General features: G+C 40.7%; 1 long non-coding RNA gene and 1 other non-coding gene across 2 annotated transcripts in view; both read right to left on the bottom strand.

The window, feature by feature from the left end:
* Position 1: 1 nt before the first annotated feature.
* The window catches only part of LOC116534665, a 24,937-nt gene continuing 7,152 nt past the window's right edge, over positions 2–17,786 (bottom strand). Inside the window, exons 2-3 of the long non-coding RNA XR_004261814.1 lie at positions 7,541–7,552; positions 2–311 (exon numbers count right to left, since the gene is read on the bottom strand). This is a non-coding gene — a long non-coding RNA (uncharacterized LOC116534665). The remainder of the gene's footprint in view (positions 312–7,540; positions 7,553–17,786) is intronic.
* Positions 5,782–5,906, bottom strand: LOC116534674. Its single transcript, XR_004261821.1, has one exon. It is a non-coding gene; the product is annotated as a small nucleolar RNA SNORA36 family (small nucleolar RNA).

The raw sequence follows: 17,786 nt of genomic DNA, 5'->3' as shown, positions 1-17,786 counted from the left end.
GCTTGAACTCCTGGGCTCAAGTGATCCTCCTGTCCTGGCCTTCCAAGGTGCTGAGATTACAGGCATGAGCCATCACAACTGGTCTCAAGCTTTCTATGAACATCTCTGGGTTATAAGGAAATTTGAAGAGCAGAAATGTCCTCCTTCACCAGGACCAATGAGGAAAGAAAAAGACAAGGAGCAATAACATTGTGTCATTTTTCGAGAATCCCTTGAGTATTACCTACTAAATGCCAGGGAAAGGCCTCATCTCCTCCTCTCCTTACAGTTTACATCTTGTTGGTACCATTCTAGCCTTAGACAAATAATGACTTTAAATATACTGAATTGAATCTACAGAAGTGAGACATCTCAGTATCAAAATGCCTATTGTATTTATGGATTAAAAACTGCTTACAAAAACCTGTGTTACTACTCCTGCACTTGAAGACAATAATATTCTACCTGGTCAAATATTTCAGCTCATTCTAAACTTAAGCATTTTGGTATATTTGATTTTTTTTTTAAATTAACTCTTTTCACAGCCATGCTAAGGGTAAAATGAATAATTTCTGCCTGTCTTTTCAAGTATTTCTGGATAAGGGATTCAAAAAATGGAAACTATATAACAGTAATGCATCCCAGGGATGAAGCAGACTTGATCATGATGGATTAGCTTTTGGATGTGCTGTTGGATTTGGTTTGCCAGTATTTTGTTGAGGATTTTTGCATCAATGTTCATTATGGATATTGGCCTGAAATTTTTTTTTAGTTGTGTCTCTGCCAGGTTTTCATATCAGGATAAAATACTTAGAAATAAACTTTACCAAGAAGGGAAGAGACACACATTGAAAACTATAAAACACTGCTTAAAGAAATTAAAGACATCAATAAATGAAAGGATTTTCATGTTTATGAAGTGGAAGACTTAACATCTTTACAATGTCAGTACTACCCAAAGAGATCTGTCAATCGAATGCAATTTCTGTTGAAATCCAAATGGTGAGTTTTTGTTAGACATAAAAAAATTCACACTAAAATTCATGTGGAATCTCAAGGAACCCCCAAATATCCAAAGTAATCTTTAAAAAAGAACAAAGCAGCCGGGCGTGGTGGCTCACGCCTGTAATCCTAGCCCTTTGGGAGGCTGAGGTGGGTGGATCACCTGAGGTCAGGAGTTCAAGACCAGCCTGGCCATCATGGAGAAACCCCATCTTTAAAAAAAAGAGAAAAAGAAAGAAAAAAGAACAAAGCTGCAGGTCTTACATTTCCTGACTTCAAAACTTACTACAAAGCTACAGTAATCAAAACAGTATGGTGCTGGGATAAAGACAGACATAGAGATCAATGGATCAAAACAGAGAACCCAGAAATCAACTTTGTATACATGGTCAAATGATTTTTGACAAGGGTGCCAAGATCAATGGGGAATGGACAGTCTTTTTAACAAACAGTTTTGGGAAAACTGATGTCTACATGAAAAGAATGAAACCTGGCCCTTAGCTTACAACATAGACAAAAATTCACTGAAATGGATCAAAGACCTAAGTATAAGAGCTAAAAGTATAAAACTCTTAGAAAGAAACATAGGGGAAAAGATTTACAACATTGGAAATGGCAATAAGTTCTTAAATATGACACCAAAAGAACAGGTGACAAAAGAAAATATAAATCATGTGGACTGCATTGAAATTAAAATCTGTGCACCAAAGGACAGAATCAACCAAGTGAAAAGGCAATCTATAGAATAAAAGAAAATAATTGCAAGTTAAATATCTGAAAAAGATGAATATCCAGAATATATAAAGAATTCCTATAATTCAGCAACAAAAACAAATATTCTAACTTTAAAAATAGGCAAAGGACTTCAATAGAAATTTCTCCAATGAAAATACACAAATAGCCAAGCAGCACATAAAAAAATGCTCAATATCACAAATCATTAGGGAAATGCAAATCAAAACCATAATGAGATACCTTATCACACCCGTTAGGGTACCTACTATAAAAAGAAAACAAACAACAACTAGAAAATAGAAAATGTTGGTGAAGATATGGAAAAACTGAGACTCTGTGACTTCTTGGTGGGAATGTAAAATGCTACAGCCACTATAAAAAAGTGTGGTAGTTCCTCAGAAAATTAAGAATACAATTACTTAATTGTGGATTTTGTTTAAACAATTCTGAAGTCTGTTACTTAATTGGAATTAAGTAACAAAAAATTACTTGTGTGATCCAGCAATAGTATTTCTGGATATTTACCTAAAATAACTGAAACTAGGATCTCAAAAAGATTTTTTTGTGTGAGTCTGATCTTGTTTATTTGTTACCCAGAAAATCTTATTTCTGACTGGATTCAGACTTAGAAGTAGAAGCTCGCAGAGAGGAAAGTCTGCATCTCTTTGCAATTTCTTCCTGGTGCTTCTCTTTAGCCTCCTTCATGCTCATGGCCAAAACTTTAGCATATTCTGCAGGCTCTTCTTTATTTTTCTTAGTATGCTTCTTCTTCAGAGCAATATGCCATCGTTTGTGCCACAGGACACGTGGAGTCACAAGATGCTGAATCTTGGGTGCTTTGGTCCTAGGTTTCTTACCCTCTTTCTTTTTTTTTTTTTTTTTTTTTTTTGAGACGGAGTTTTGCTCTCGTTACCCAGGCTGGAGTGCAATGGCTCAATCTCGGCTCACCGCAACCTCCGCATCCTGGGTTCAGGCAATTCTCCTGCCTCAGCCTCCTGAGTAGCTGGGATTACAGGCATGCGCCACCATGCCCAGCTAATGTTTTGTATTTTTAGTAGAGATGGGGTTTCACCATGTTGACCAGGATGGTCTCGATCTCTTGACCTTGTGATCCACCCGCCTCGGCCTCCCAAAGTGCTGGGATTACAGGCTTGAGCCACCGCGCCCGGCCCTTACCCTCTTTCTTTAAGGGCTTTCTTAAAACATACTGGTAGACATCATCTTCTTTAGAGAGTCTCTATTTGCAGATGACATGATTGTATATTTAGAAGACCCCATCGTCTCAGCCCAAAATCTCCTTAAACTGATAAGCACCTTCAGCAAAGTCTCAGAATACAAAATCAATGTGCAGAAATCACAAGCATTCCTATACACCAATAACAGACAAACAGCCAAATCATGAGTGAACTCCCATTCACAATTGCTACAAAGAGAATAAAATACCTAGGAATACAACTAACAAAGGACTTGAAGGACCTCTTCAAGGAGAACTACAAACCACTGCTCAAGGAAATAAGAGAGGACACAAACAGATGGAAAAACATTCCATGCTCATGGTTAGGAAGAATCAATATCGTGAAAATGCCCATGCTGCCCAAAGTAATTTATAGACTCATCGCTATCCCCATCAAGCTACCAATGACCTTATTCGCAGAACTGGAAAAAAACACCTTAAACTTCATATGGAACCCAAAGAGAGCCCCCATAGCCAAGACAATCCTAAGCAAAAAGGACAAAGCTGGAGGCATCACACTACCTGATTTCAAACTATACTACAAGGCTGCAGTAGTGAAAACAGCATGGTACTAGTACCAAAATAATAGACTAATGGAAGAGAACAGAGGCCTTAGAGGCAGTGCCACACATCTACAACCATCTGGTCTTTGACAAACCTAACAAAAACAAGCAATGGGGAAAGGATTCCCTGTTTAATAAATGGTGTTGGGAAAACTGGCTAGGCATGTGCAGAAAGCAGAAACTGGACCCCTTCCTGACACCTTACACTAAAATTAATTCCAGATGGATTAAAGACTTAAACATAAGATCTAACATCACAAGAACCCTAGAAGAAAACCTAGGCAAAACCATTCAGAACATAGGCACAGGCAAGGACTTCATGATGAAAACACCAAAAACATTGGCAACAAAAGCCAAAATAGACAAGTGGGATTTTGTTAAACTCCAGAGCTTCTGTACAGCAAAAGAAGCAATCATTAGAGTGAACCAGCAACCATCAGAATGGGAAAAAATTTTTGCAATCTACCCATCTGACAAAGGGCTAATATCCAGAATCTACAAAGAACTAAAACAGATTTACAAGAAACAAACAAACCCATTCAAAAGTGGGTGAATGATATGAACAGACACTTTTCAAAAGAAGACATATATGAGGCCGATAAACATATGAAAAAAAATGCTCATCATCACTGGTCTTTAGAGAAATGCAAATCAAAACCACATTGAGATACCATCTCACACCAGTTAAAATGGTGATCATTAAAAAATCTGCAGACAACAGATGTTGGAGAGGATGTGGAGAAATAGGAACATTTTTACACTGTTGGTGGGGGTGTAAATTAGTTCAACCATTGTGGGAGGCAGTGTGGTGATTCCTCAAGGATCTAGAACTAGAAATACCATTTGACCCAGCAATCCCATTACTGGGTATATACCCAAAGGATTATAAATCATTCTATTATAAAGACACATGCACACATGTTCATTGCAGCACTGTTTACAATAGCAAAGACTTGGAACCAACCCAAATGCCCACCAGTGACTGAACAAGGAAAATGTGGCATATATACACCATGGAATACTATACAGCCATAAAAAATAATGGATTCATGTCCTTCATAGGGACATGGATGAATCTGGAAACCATCATTCTCAGCAAACTAACACAAGAACAGAAAATCAAACACCACATGTTCTCACTCATAGGTGGGTGTTGAACAATGAGAACACATGGACACAGGGAGGGAAGCATCATACCCTGGGGTCTGTTGTGGGGGGCTATAGGAGGGACAGCAGAGGGTGGGGAGGTTGGGGAGGGATAACGGGGGGAGAAATGCCAGATATAGGTGACAGGGGGATGGAGGCAGCAAACCACCTTGCCATTAAGTACCTATGCAACAACCCTGCATGATCTGCACATGTACCCCAGAACCTAAAGTACAATTTAAAAAAAGAAGAAGAAGAAGAAAAAGAAAAAGAAAATTTGCAGATTCTCCTAGCTCTTTGGGGCGCCAGGCAACAAGGCACCGTGGTATCAGTCAGTCCAGGAATATCCTTCTCTCCTTTTTTTTTTTTTACAATAACCAAGTTGAGAACGCTCAGGTTGGCATCCACTATGCAACTACAAACTGATTTTCTTTCTTTCTTTCTCCAGTTCTCCTTGGTCTGTAACAGGAATGCCCCTTACTTGGTAGCAGGTAGACACGGCCATGGGTCAAGATACCCTGCTTCATGGGGAAACGTTTGTTGTTCCCACTACTGATTCGAACCATATAACCTTCTATTATTCACCCAGAGTGTCAGCAGCAACTTCTGTGGCCAAACGCTTCTCCTAAAAAGTATGAAGTTTGCATTCATTGTCCACTTCAATGAGTTCCTAGCAGCCAGTGGCTGGGAAGGAGATGTCCAGCTTCATCTTGAAGCAGCTGAACACCTCTGAGATGCTACTGAAAAGAGGCTCAAAGAGATTTTTTTTTTTTTTTTTTTTTGATGAAATCTCACTGTCACCCAGGCTGGAGTGCAGAGGCATGATCTTGGCTCACTGCAACCTCTGTCTCCCAGGTTCAGGCAATTCTCCTGCCTCAGTGTCCTGAGTAGCTGGGATTACAGGCATGCACCACCACGCCCAGCTAATTTTTGTATTTTTTTTTCTGAAAAGCCATATATAAAAATAATTCAGTTTATTTGTATCTCAGCCCATCAGACCCCAAACTTCGTAAAACTGAATGTAGCTTGTCTGCTAATACAAGCACATTATGTCTTCAGCCTCTTCAGTCCTGTCTCTTCCAGGCATCTTTAACTGTTGATGTATTAGACCCAAGCAGGCATTTTTGTAGGCTGGGAGGCAAATGAATAGAATGCTTTCTACCCAGTCATCTCCCCTAGCCCATTTTAATGTCCCGAAGTTTAATTAACAGAACAGGGAAGCTGCCCTGGACTGAATAATTTTTGTATTTTTAGTAGAGATGGGGTTTCACCATGTTGGTCAGGCTGGTCTCGAACTCCTCACCCCGTGATCCACCCACCTAGGCCTCCCAAAGTGCTGGGATTACAGGTGTGAGCCATCATGCCCGGTCGAGATATTTTTAAAGCCATGTTCATAGCAGCATTATTCACAATATCCAAAAGGTGGACACAGCCCAAGTGTCTATTGACATAAGAATGGGTAAATAAGCCGGGCGCGGTGGCTCACGCCTGTAATCCCAGTACTTTGGGAGGCCGAGGCGGGTGGATCACGAGGTCAAGAGATCGAGACCATCCTGGTCAACATGGTGAAACCCCGTCTCTACTAAAGATACAAAACATTAGCTGGGCATGGTGGCGCGTGCCTGTAATCTCAGCTACTCAGGAGGTTGAGGCAGGAGAATTGCCTGAACCCAGGAGGCGGAGGTTGCGGTGAGCCGAGATCGCACCATTGCACTCCGGCCTGGGTAACAAGAGTGAAACTCCGTCTCAAAAAAAAAAAAAAGAATGGGTAAATGAAACATGGCATATACCCACAATGGAAGGTTATTCAGCCTTAAAAAGAAAGGCAGGTCTGACACGTGTTTCAAATGGATGAACTTTGAGGTTATGCTAAGTGAAAGAAGCCAGACACAAAAGGAAAAATACTATATGATTCCACACATGTGAGGTATTTAGAGATGTCAAAATTATAGACACAGAAAGTAGAATGATGGCTGCTGTGGGCTGTGGGGAGGGACAAATTGGGAGTCATTTCTTTAAGGGGTTCAAGGGTCCAGTTTGGAAAGATGAAAAGGGTTCCAGACATTGAATGCACAACAGTGTGAATGTACATAGCAGCATTCACTGTCCCACTTAAAAATGGTTAATATGGCAAATTTTATGCTTTGTGGTTTTTACCTCAATTTAAAAGGGGGCCATCAACACAAACTTTGGAGTTCTGACCTCATACAATCAATGAGATGAATTCCCTGGACTGAAGAGAAAAGTAGGGAACTGTGGAGATTTCCCCTGGAGACAAAAGTAGCAAATTAAACCTCTGAAGCCCATTGGGGAAAAACCCTAAGGGGATGGTATGTCTGGAGCCCAGGAGAAATGGGCCCAGCAGGACCCCAGGCAATTACTGCACATTTATTTCTAACGACGCCCACTGGAGGTTGCTCCCTAGAGTTCAAGAGCAGCCCTGCAAATAAGCTGAGAGTAAAGCCCAGTCACCTCTCCTTGGCCCATGCACCAGGGAATGAGGCTCTGCTATCCCCACCCACCTGCTTTCTCATCTTGCTTTCCATGGGGCCCAGGCTTGTGTCCCAGGTCCCAGGCCGCTTATGAGCTTCCTACCCTCCTGAGAGAGGAAAGGCCACTCAGGAGGAGGCAGAGGCCTCAGGTGGGGTTGGCAGAAATCAGACCAACTGGACAGGGCAGTGCCCATATAGGGAAAGAAAGAGAGACACTCCTCCCCAAAGTCCCTAAATGTCTAGCCAAAGACATCTCCTCCTCCTCCACTTCTCAAAGACAAGCAGAACCTGACCCTGAAGCAACCTTCGAAATCATCCAGGGATCCAACCCCATCATTTTAGCAGAGAACAGACTTCCCACATCACAAAGAATTTGATTCCTGGACAACCCCTCTCAGCTTCTGCCCTCATCCCTACAATGGAGGATTCTCCAGCAATTTCATTACCCAGCAATCCCAGCCCCTTCTAAGATTGAATCTGGGCAGAGACATCAGAAAATGTTTGCTGGTGCTAATACAGTCTTAGAAGCAGAACGGGTGACTGCCTGCAGTGACCACATTGTCACATAGTGAATAATGTAAGCCATTTAGCAGGGAAAAGCCTAGTGGAAGTTAAACCTCAGACTGTTGTCATCACCCTCAAAATTAACATCTTGTGTTTGTTGGCACATGCACAAACATTCTGGCACAGATGCCATCTGCATGTAGAGGTTATTATGCGTTCTGCTGTGAAAATCTATATCCTAGGCACATGTCCAGACATCAACACGATATTTCATATTTACTCTCTGTATAGTCTTCCATGTTGGGGGGAACATACCATGTTCCATGGTAACATATTCAAGCTTATGTGCATGGCATTTGAGGTTGGGGCATGGAAAAATACTGAGGCACTGTGTATGTTATTTGTGCATGGGAATGAAATTCCTTAACCCTGAAAACAGGACAGGGAGTAAAGTGTGTGGTGTAATAGGAAACGCTAAAAATGGCCTCCTAAGAATGCAGTTTTAGTGTGTACAAGGTCACAGGTGCCTCAGCAACCCACCTCCATTTAGTGGATATTGATAGTTAATGCAAGCCCTTTCAACAAATACTTGGTGGACAAGTGATGGGGAAAACCCTCTCAAAAAAGCTACCCACTAGCTCCGCTCAGCTAAGGTTGTCTACTTCCTTCTCGGCCTTCACTGCAAGCTATACGCTCTGCAAGTGGTGCCCCCGATGTGATCGCCTTCAAGTTATGCCTGAAGGAGGAGAGCTTATCAATTTTCAGGAAATCCCAGTAAAGGACAGTCCTAACTCCCATCAGGAGAATGGGATGCATGCATAAAATATCAGGGGCTAGGTTATCACGAGTCAAGAAATGACCAAAAGCAGGAAGTATTTTTTAAAACAGTGCAACAGCTACTTAAGTCTATCCAATGCACTGTAAAGCCTGGAGCTCTACACAAGCTTATGCTCTTAATTTGGCAAAAATGCCCTTGGTGTCCTAATCAAGGAATCTTAGATTTATAATTACGGGAGCAGGTAGGTTGCAGCCTACGAAAAGGTTGTAAGCAAGGTCATTTTACTAATGTTACTATTTTAACCACCTGGGCGGTGGCACGCTCTGCGTTGTATCCTCTTTATCTGCCAGACTGCAGCAAGTCAAACCACCCATCTTCTCTGCCTAAAGGGAATTCCGGAGATTTAAAGGAGAAGGAAAAACAGAAACCAAAACAACAGGGAGAAACTTCTCTTCCCCCCTTCAATCCCTTCTATGTGGAATAATGAAGACATTTTTTCTAGTAAGGATAAGAACGGACCAAAGTCTTTTCCTCCCCCTATAGAAAAGCCACTGCTCTCTTTTCTTCCACCCTTAAGAAAATCCTGCATCTGTTGGCCCCATCCAGTCAACAGCGACTCCCATTCCCCTTAAAAAAAAGTAAAGGCATTCTCAGCAAACTGACACAAGAACAGAAAACCAAACACTGTATGTTATCACTCATAGGCAGGTGTTGAACAGTTAGAGCACGTGGACACAGGGAGCGGAGCATCACACACTGCAGTCAGTGGCGGGTGATAGGGGAGGGACAGCAGGGATGGGGAGGGTGGGTAGGGATAATGACGGGAGAAATACCAGATATAGGTGATGGTGGGGGAGAATGAAGGCAGCAAACCACCTTGCCCTGTATGTACCTATGCAACAATCCTGCATGATCTGCCCATGTCCCCCAGAGCCTAAATTACAATCTTAAAAAAAAAAAAAAAAGTAAAGGCTGCCCAAGGAACAGTTTAAAAAAAAAAAAGAAAAGAAAAAACAAACCTGGTCAGTAAACATGTATATAATTGGGTGGCCGGGTCTCCTTAACAAACTTCCCTGCTGGAGGGGCCCTTCCAGGAGGGAAGGAAAGTGGCTGATTACAATTGTCTTTCTGATATGCGAGTTCCCACTTCCTACTTCCAGCATCAGCCTTTCTGGCCTTGTTTTTTTTCTGTTTCCGTAAAGTATAGAAAAAGTTGCATGCTGCCTGCTGGGTTTTATCCCAAATAGCTCTAGCTTTCTTGGTGCCCACAAAAGCCTGGGGCAGGAAAGTTGCTAAAATGCCATGAAGTGCCCATTTAGTCACCGGCACTTTGGGCAAATTGCCCCTTTCTGGGCTTGTGGTGAGGCACGGGCAGAGTCCACAGGTGGCTGCAGGCAGCTCCAGCCCCGTCCTAAAACTCCTCCTCACCATGGCCACGTGCCTTAGTCACTGTGTCCAAAAAGTGGCCTGCTGCTTGCTGTGCTGTGGCATTTTCTACTTCTGCCCTTCCCTGCCACCCCTCACATGTCTCAGTTAATAAACAATTCCTTGTCTTCCCTAGACACCCCAAAAATGGCTAAAAAAACAGTCCATGTGCACCCCAACCTTACTAGCCTAAGGTGGGCAGAAAAGCATAAAGCAGCCTAAAGTACAAAGTCCTGGGGAAAAAGCCCGCTAATAAGGGGAGCTCTCCCACAGCTGTATGTAAAATGCCAACCAGGCCACGGTAAACAGCTCTGCCAGCTGCTGTCATCTTCAAAAAATAAACGCAGCAGTAAAAAATGTTTGTTTTGCTTTTTTATACAATGTTTAAAAACACTGTTGCTAAAAAAACTTCAAAGCAAACCCTGTGCTGCATGTCTGCCTCCCCTAAGCCTCTCTGCTTAGGGGTGGTAGAAATAATCAAAGCCCAGTATATTTTCAGTACCTTACCTCACAGGGTTGGCTCCGAGTATGGGTGACCTAAAAAGTAAAGGAAAGGTCTTCTCCCAGCCGGTGACTGTCTTGCCTCCTGCCTCGGCCCTGATGCGCACGCTTTACCACCTGGTCATTCTCGGGCCTCTGGCTGCCACGTGTAGCCTTCCTTCCTCTCAGGGCAAAAGCACCAACAGGTGGCAGGCTATTAAAAAAGAAGAAAAGGCTGCCTAAAAAGCCCAAAGCAAGTAAAAAAAAAAAAAAAAAAAAAAAAAAAACATGCCACACCCCTACTTTTCCAAGGTTACTTCTAAAACACTCCAGCTAAAGGCTAATGCAAAAAACATGGTCAGCACCTAAAAACATTTTTTAAACTTTTTTGGTTTTGGTTTTTGCACACTTAACTCAATGCAGGTTTCTCCTAGTAACTTGCAGTCATAATAATGCCTTTCAAGGACCAAAATGTAATAGAAATCACTTAAAATATCCATCTCTTCCATGCCTTAGTTTAACAGGTAGGCTTTATGTTTTGCTATTTATGCATTTTATGTGTTATGTACCTGTCTCATAATCCCTCTAAACACATACAAAAAGCTACAAATAGCTTCTCTTCTAAAAAAAAAAAAAAAAAAAGAAAAAAAAGAAAAAAAAGTGGCATTGTGTTCAATTGTCAAAATATAACCCTACTACTCTTTTCCTACCATTAAGCAGAAAACAATTTCATACTCCCCTAGCTTGTAATCTTAATTAGCAAGTAGCAATAGCTAACTTTATTAGTAATATCAGCTTCCATTTGCCAGCCTCTAAACTTCTAAACTTTTTACAAACTCTGCCTATGAAATTTTTATCTATTGTTATCTCTAAACCCTTGCTTCATACCACTACTGTCTTTACAAATAGTTCCAAAAAAAAGTAAAGCAGCTATAATGTAGCAAAATGCCATGCAAAACTAACAGCACAAAATCCAAAAACTTTTTAAAAGTACGCAACAGGTGAAGTTAAGTGCCCTAATGTTAGCTTTACAAACTTTTTCTCACCAAAACGTAAACATAAGTAGTGATTCCGCTTATGCCGTGTACAGTATGACTCATTTAAATCTTGCACATGTAAAAATGTACTAACGAATGACTAATGAATCTCTACTGGCTTCGTTTCTTGCAGCACAAAAGCTCCTCTGTGCCTGTCATCACCATCTTTACATATATTCACTCTCAGTCTAGGTTACCCAGTTTCTTATAAGAAAAAAAATAAAAACTCAAGCTAATACTCTAATATGACCACAAACGTGGTTTGCAAACTTTCCTGCTTTTCTGCAAGCTTAAGCTCATTTTTTTTTCATCAAAATGCCTACAGTCTTAAACCAGTTTCATTTAACACTTGCTCAAGCTCGCATAATGATCAAAACTTGTCCTAATTGCCAATAGCGTTCTCTCTCTCCTTTTTCCTTAAGGCCTAATGCCAACCCACAAAGTTTAATGCCTAATGCTATTCACCCTTTAAATGTCTTAAATTTCTCCACATTACCGTAAACACTTATACATACCAACCCCCAAAACTTAAAAAAAAAAAAACTTAAAATACAATTGCTCATTTGTTTCAATCTATTATAACTTTAAGCCTTCCACAAACTATAAAAACTACTAATAAACCTTACTTAGTGCTCAATTTGCATATGCATGGCATACAACATAAAACATACAACATAAAACTAGCATTCCCTATAACAACCAATCAGCCCATTATTAAATAAACTCATTAAACTCTTAAAGTTTAATAAACAAAAAAGGGGGAATATGGGGCTCTCTCCTTGAGAACAGGAGACCACCACACAACCCCCTCCCAGTGATGAAAGATCTGTCATCATCTGGAGAATCAACCAGCAATGATGGTGATGGCTTGGAGGGTGCCTGACATTACTTGAGGACAGCTAAAGACACAGGATCAACAAGCAACTAACTGGCTTGCCACCGCGGAAGCCCCTGCAACTGCAGAGAACAGATTTCCAATGTATCTGGCGGTAACTGGGGAAAATTCTGAGGAAGTAAGACAAACAGGAATGTTAGTGAGAGAAGAAAACATTTTAGGTCAATGGAGAATATTTTGGAAATCCTAGCATGGGAAAAGGTCCACACGGGTACTTCAACAATATCAGGAGGTTGTGTTGAAAGTATCAGCTGTTCAACCACATTCTGATACTGCTTGCAAGTTCAATAGAAACTAGGAAACAACCACCAGAAGGAGAGATTAGGTGACTTGTGGTCACAAGCCCTCTCCCCACAGAGGACTAGGGGACAAACATTCAACAACTCAGAATTACTCAGGGATATAAGCCCAGGCAGCCCTGGCCAACAATGGCAACCCCCTCAGGTCCCCTTCCAGGCTGTGGAAACGTTATCTTCACTTGCTCAATAAACTGCATTGCTGCTCACTCTCTCAGTCCATGAACTTTTGTTTGGAGCTGGAACACTCACCGTGGGGTTAAGACTCTCTGCTGGATTCTTCCCTGTGAGAGCAAGGGAAGCCAAGAACCTGAGCCTGGAGCCCACACTGCAGATTTGGTTACGTTAGGGTGGCTGATAATTCTTGTCCTTTGCCAAGTGGGATCAGCTCAAGAACACGTTTATTGAAGTCATGTTCTATACCCCCCTGTTTATTTGTTTGAGATGCAGTCTCACTCTGTCATCCAGGCTGGAGTGCAGTGGCACATTCTCGGCTCACTGCAACCTCCGACTCTCTGGTTCAAGTGATTCTCCTGCGTCAGCCTCCCGAGTAGCTGGGATTACAGCCACGAGCTACCACGCCCAGCTAATTTTTGTATTTTTAGTAGAGATGGGGTTTCACCATGTTGGCCAGGATGGTCTCAATCTCCTGACCTCGTGATCCACCCACCTCAGCCTCCCAAAGTGCTAGGATTACAGGCATGAGCCACCATGCCTGGCCTGTCCCTCTGTCTTTAATATTATTACATGGTGGGATGCTGGCCTACCTTTGTCATCTAGTAATACTTCTTGGACAGAAGGTTAATAAATTCCCCTGTCTTACCTCTTAACTAGAAATTTGAGATGAGGCCGGGCGCGGTGGCTCACGCCTATAATCCCAGCACTTTGGGAGGCCGAGGCGGGTGGATCACGAGGTCAAGAGATCGAGACCATCCTGGTCAACATGGTGAAACCCCGTCTCTACTAAAAATACAAAATATCAGCTGGGCATAGTGGTGCGTGCCTGTAATCCCAGCTACTCAGGAGGCTGAGGCAGGAGAATTGCCTGAACCCAGGAGGCCGAGGTTGCGGTGAGCCGCGATCGCGCCATTGCACTCCAGCCTGGGCAACGAGCGAAACTCCGTCTAAAAAAAAAAAAAAAAAAAAAAAAAAAAATTTGAGATGAATGAAACTTAATAACTCCTGAACTTTATTGTCTAGTAATCCTCCTCTTTGTTTCTCCACAGTAGCACATAATACGTGTGTTATTTTCACTCCTCAGAACTACCTTCACTAACAGCCCAAAAGGGATGCTAAGCTTGCAAACGTAACCTTTATTTCTGCTGTTACTATTAATCTTACTAAGGTCTCTAATCAAGCTACACAAGTGCCTGATCTTCCTATATGCCATCCAAGTAGGGACTGGTGATGTAAATGTAAGGCCATAAAAGGGACTCTGTTTAATAACGGCACCTTACTTGATTGGGGCCCCCATGGTTATCTTATGTCTGCAAATCAAACTACTAAATTTGGAAGTCCCTCCAATAGTTCTATCACTTGGTCAAAGTATAGGCTTTCAGAACCAATACTACAACTAAAAGGAAAACAAGCGTTAAGCCCTGCCCACACCCAAATTTGGAAATGACAACTTCCCTTTTTTAAATGCGTTCTTTCACATGATAAGTACATTACTGGTGGTGGCAACTACACCCTCTCTTTGCACAATAATGTTACTAATACAGTCCTAATTTGTACTACACACCCCTGTATACTTCTGTTTGGGCAAGGCGTTCCTAACATAAAACAAAATCCATCCTTTTATAGTATTAAAGTCTCTTCCAACAGTCGGTATGCTACATGCTTGTCTCATGAAAACATTACACAGTTAAATATAAACTGCGTCATAATTTTTAAATGGCATGCAAAATTGTGACTTCCTGTAAATTTAACCTGAAGCTGGGAAAAAAATTTCATCTTGCAGTTGTTTTAAAAAGCTCATCTGCAAGGGGCTTATCACAAGCATATGACTCTCAAATTTTTACTCTCAAGAGTAAATTTTAAAAACAACTTAAAAACTGGTCATAGCAATTACCAACAAGTACCCTTCAGCAATTACAAAAAGGCTTTCAATGGTTAAACCCAAACACTTAGTTGTCTGGGTTAAACATACACCTTTGGGTAATGCCGCTATACTTATTCTTTTTTGTATCTGTTTGCTAGGCATTTGCAAGTGCTCTGTGCTGCCACCCAATGCATCTACAACCGGGAAAAAACAATAAAAGCTTACCTTGCATTAGATAACCAGCATGCTCTAAGAATAAAAAAAGGGGGAGATGTGGGGGGCACATGGCAACATATTCAAGCTTATGTAGATGGTATTTGAGGTCAGGGCATGGGAAAATACTGAGGCATGTTATTTATGCATGGGAATAAAACTCCTTTACCCTAAAAGCAGGACAGGGAGTAAAGTGGATGTTGTAATAAAAAATGCTAAAAACAGCCTCCTAAAAATTCAGTTTAAGTTTGTACAAGGTCATAGGTGCCTCAGCAATCCACCTCAAATAACCATTTAGTAATGTCCATAGTTAATACAAGCCCTTTCAATAAATACTTGGTGAACAAATGCTGGGGCAAACTCTCTCAAATAAGCTACTGCCATCCTCACTCAGTTAAAGTTGTCTAAGTACTTAATTCTTGGCATTCACTGCAAGCTATAAGCTCTGCATTCCATATCATTGATATGTCATTGTTTGCAAGCAATTCTCCTATTATTTTGGACATTTGGGTGTCTCAAACTTTTTTAAACTTAATGTTGTCTCAACAAACACCTTTGAACCAATTATCTTTTTCTGTCTGATTGTTTCCGTCTGTGTGCTCTCAAACATAAAATTCCTACATGTATACATTTATTTCATCTCTGTAAGTCTTTCTAAGTGAGATAAGAGCACCCACCTAAACAGTTTACGGTAGAATTTAAAAACTAATACTGAAATAGCACATTTGTCTGTTCCACAGTGCACATTTATTAAAAATCAAGACAATTGAACCTATATATAGACAGAGAGAGTAGAAAGATAGTAAACAGAAACTGGGAAATGGAGTAGAGAAGGGAGTGGGGACAGTTACTGGTTCCAAAAAAAACACTTAGTGTTTGATAGCACACAGGGTAACTATAATCAATAATAATTCAGTCACACATTTAAAAGTAACTAAAACCATATTATTGGATTATTGGTAACACAAAGGATAAATTCTTGAGGGGGTAGATACCCCATTTTACATGATGTGATTATTATGCATTTCACCCACTATCAAAACATCTCATGTATGCCATAAGTATTTACCCCAACTATGTGCCCACAAAAATTGAAAATAAAAAACTTAGAAACGTATTTTAATTTCAACCCAGAATGTTATATCCAGCCAAGCTAAGCTTCATAAGTGAAGGAGAAATAAAATCCTTTACAGATAAGCAAATGCTGAGGGATTTTGTCACCACCAGGCTGGCCTTACAAGAGCTCTTGCAGGAAGCACTAAATCTGGTAGGGAAAAACCAGGACCAGCCACTGGAAAAGCAAACCAAAATGTAAAGATCATCAACACTATGAAAAAACTATATCAACTACTGGGCAAAATAACCAGCTAGCAGCATAATGACAGGATCAAATTCACACATAACAGTGTTAACCTTAAATTTAAATGGGCTAAATGTCCCAATTAAAAGGCACAGACTGGCAAGTTGGATAAAGAGTCAAGACCCATCAGTGTGCTGTATTCAGGAGACCCATCTCAGATGCTAAGACACACATAGGCTCAAAATAAAGGAATGGAGGAATATTTACCAAGCAAATGGAAAGCAAAGAAAAGCAGGGGTTGCAATCCTAGCCTCTGATAAAAACTTTAAACCAACAAAGATCAAAAAAGACAAAGAAGGATATTACATAATGGTAAAGGGATCAATGCAACAAGAAGAGCTAACTATCCTAAGTATACATTCACCCAATACAGGAGCACCCAGAATCACAAAGCAAGTTCTTAGAGACCTACAAAGAGACTTAGACTTCCACACAATAATAGTAGGAGACTTTAACATCCCACTGTCAACATTAGACAGATCAACAAGGCAGAAAATTAACAAGGATACTCAGAAATTGAACTCAGCTCTGGACCAAGTAGATCTAATAGACATCTACAGAACTCTCCACCCCAAATCAACAGACTATACATTCTTCTCAGCACCACATAGCACTTATTCTAAAATCAACCACATAATTGGAAGTAAAACACTCATCAGCAAATGCCAAAGAACAGAAACATAACAAACAGTCTCTCAGACCACAGTGCAATCAAATTAGAACTCAGAATTAAGAATCTCACTCAAAACCACACAACTACATGGAAACTGAACAACCTGCTCCTGAATCACTCCTGGGTAAATAACAAAGTTAAGGCAGAAATAAATAAGTTCTTTGAAACCAATGAGAAAAAAGACACAACATACCACAATCTCTGGGACACAGCTGAAACAATGTTTAGAGGGAAATTTGTAGCACTAAATGCCCACAGGAAAAAGCAAGAAAGATCTAAAATCAACATCCTAACATCACAATTAAAACATCTAGAGAAGCAACAGCAAACAAATTTAAAAGCTAGTAGAAGACAAAAAACAACTAAGATCAGAGCAGAAACGAAGGAGATAGAGACATGATAAAACTTTTTAAAAAATCAGTGACTCCAGGAGCTGGTTTTTTGAAAACATTAACAAAATACATAGACCACTAGGCAAACTAATAAAGAAGAAAATAGAGAAGAATCCAATAAACACAATAAAAAATGATAAAGGGAAGATCACCACTGATTCCACAGAAATACAAATTACCATCAGAGAACACTATAAACACCTCTATGCAAATTAAGCTAGAAAATCTAGAAGAAATTGATGCATTTCTGGACACATACACCATCCCAAGACTAAACCAGGAAGAAGTCAAATCCCTGAATAGGCCAATAAAAAGTTCTGAAATTGAGGCAGTAATTAATAGCCTACCAACTAAAAAAAGTCTATGACCAGATGGATTCAAGGCTGAATTCTACCAGAGGTACAAAAAGGAGCTAGTACCGTTCCTTCTGAAACATTCCAAACAATAGAAAAAGAGAAACTCCTCCATAACTCACTTTATGAGGCCAGCATCAGCCTGATATCAAAACCTGGCAGAGACACAACTAAAAAAGAAAATTTCA

Source organism: Sapajus apella, unplaced genomic scaffold (assembly GCF_009761245.1).
Source record: "Sapajus apella isolate SASKATOON/1434 unplaced genomic scaffold, GSC_monkey_1.0 scaffold88, whole genome shotgun sequence".
NCBI classification, from domain to species: domain Eukaryota; kingdom Metazoa; phylum Chordata; class Mammalia; order Primates; family Cebidae; genus Sapajus; species Sapajus apella.
Note: the sequence above shows the minus strand (reverse complement) of the source record. Positions and strands in the feature narration are given on the sequence as shown.